We start from the raw sequence: 2556 nt of genomic DNA on the forward strand, positions 1-2556 counted from the left end.
ATAAACTGGTCAATGTGGGTGCAGCGAAACTTGTAGCTAGAGTGGAGAAGGGTGGGAACAGAGTGCCAGCAGCCTTATCTCATGCAGGTGCATTTGATTATCCCCAGGGCAGCTCAGAACCATGAAACATAGAATACATTAGTGCATTTGTTTTGAGCAATGGCATGCAGATAAGGGGAATTATATGCCACATTTGGACGCTTGGTTTCCCTCAACTTTTCTACCTGAAGTTTTCAACTTTTACACAAGAAAATGAAAAGCAAGGTGACAGCATATGTTATGTACATTAAAGTGACCTCTCCATAATGGGAAAACATTTAGTGTGCATTTAAATTTAAATAAGGGAAACACAATGACAGCCTAAATTCCCGCCATCCATCACTCTTTGCAGAAGGAGCTCTTCCCAGAGATGGCTGGCATGCTGAGCCCCTGCTCTCTGAAAACAAGCACCGTGGGTGAGCTTGCACACACTCTTCTGGCCTGGTGCTGGTATGTAACCCAGAGACACTTGTAACTTTCATGTTGACAGAAAAATGTGACTTCACGGTGAGCCGAGGCTCCCCATGGCACGGAAGCACAAATTTGCAATAGAAGCCAGCAGCACTGCTTTGGGACTGCAACCTGAATGCCACCCATGTGCTCTTCGTCCCATGCCAGCCTCCCATGCCCAGCCCTACTGATTCACAAAGACTGGGAGGGCTTCAACTATCTGGTTTGGTTACCTGGACAGGATGAGTGGGGACCTTACTTTTGGCTCTGCTCTGGGTGCTGCACGTGTCTTGAGATAAACCTCAGCTCACAAAGCTTTCACATCCCATCTCCTTACTTCACAACACAACTGAATTTGTAGATATATTTAAGGGGAAAAGGCCCCATGTGGGCATTTCCTGGCAGAGTGCAGCCCAGAGAGGGCGAGTCTGCTATGAGACCATACCTCTCATAGAGTGCCTGAGGCTCCGGCAGTATTTCACCCCTAGATAAGATGTCTTTGGAAGAAATGAATGGAATTTTAGTGGAAAATATGATCCAGGTTTGTCAGTCCCTACATCCCACTGGAAGAGCTGCCCGAACTCCCCACCTCTGCTTACCCATCCAGCATACAAGCTCTACCTGCTTTACAGGGATAAGAGTTTTGCAACAGGTTTTTTTTTTTTTTTTTGTATTTTCTGATGAAAAAGCATTAATCAGTGTATTTCCTAAAATAAAAGGAAAAGATATGTGATTCATGTTTACAGGCACTTAAATGTTTTGCCAACATACATTGGCTACAATCGGCATGACTATTTTCTCAAGATTAAAAACAAAAAAGGATAGAAGAGGGAAGAACAGGCAGTCCCAGCTATGCTTGAATTAAAGAAATGCTGTCATTCTTTGGCATTGTCATTATTTTTCATTTCCATCTTCTCCTTCCCCCCACTACAGAATTATTAAATTATTGAAATGATTAAAAAAATACCACAGCAGATATCTGGCCTGTTTGATCCCAAGCCTGCATAGGACCAAAAAGGGAGTCAAGTCTCTGATTATGGAAAAAAAGAAGAGAGAAAAAATTTGTAAGAAAGTTGTGAAGGAGAAACTTGGGCTTTGATCCCCACCAGCTCCATCTTTGCCAGGCAGCCCTGGAGGGTGAAGCCAGGTCATCACGCAGGGGAGCCCAGGGACTGCATCTTACATGACCTGCTTGGAGGAAACAAGGTACTCAGAGCAAGATTTCTATTCTTTGGGTAAAAGGAAGAAAATAAAATACAGATTCAATGTGTTTGGAATGAGCACAGACCTCAAATCACCAAGGCTGTTTTGACTTCTATGCAACTTGCCTATTTCAGCTTAAAGAGGCTGATAAACAGGCTGCCAAGGCTTGTTATTGTTAATTCCTAATTTGTAAACCCTCCTGTCTGCCCCGCTGAAGGGAATCCAGTCCTTCAGGAATGGCCATTAGAAATTAGAGCAATGACAGGAATGAGCAGTAGCAGCCATGCAAATCCAACCTGCACACCTGGATCTCAATGATTTCCAACAGTAAAAATTACAGTGGGAGTGATGAGGGCTCATTTCCTATGTATTCTTTGCTAATACTGCCTCTGTGTACATTGCAGAGAGATTCAGGTTGTTTATATTTTCACCAGATCTCCACTGCTCTTTTGCCTTTGCTGTCATTTAAACCACAGTCCCCAAACTTTGCATTGATTTCTAGCTTGAAAGAGAAAGATAAAATCCTAGAGATGGTCTAGGAGCAGGATGTATTATTTAAATCCTTCCAGAATCTGGCGCTGCTGATAAAAACATGGTGCATTGAATCTGCTGGTGGTTTGTTGTTTTGTTATGTCTTAGGCAAACTTGTCCTAATCTTACTTCCACACCCTCTCCTTCCTGGATTTTACTGCCTCCTGCAAACATCTCCCAGGTGGGTCAGACCCCCAGCCCTCCTAGCCAGCATCGTGCCTCTGAGAGTGCAGCTCAGCCTTTTCAGAAGGGGAGAGAAGCCTCAGAAAATGAGGAAGTGAAGTAACCTACCACCACAGACCCCACGCGAATTAATGACAGTGACTGGCTCAA

The sequence above is a fragment of the Numida meleagris genome, chromosome 4, assembly GCF_002078875.1.
Source record: "Numida meleagris isolate 19003 breed g44 Domestic line chromosome 4, NumMel1.0, whole genome shotgun sequence".
Lineage (NCBI taxonomy): Eukaryota > Metazoa > Chordata > Aves > Galliformes > Numididae > Numida > Numida meleagris.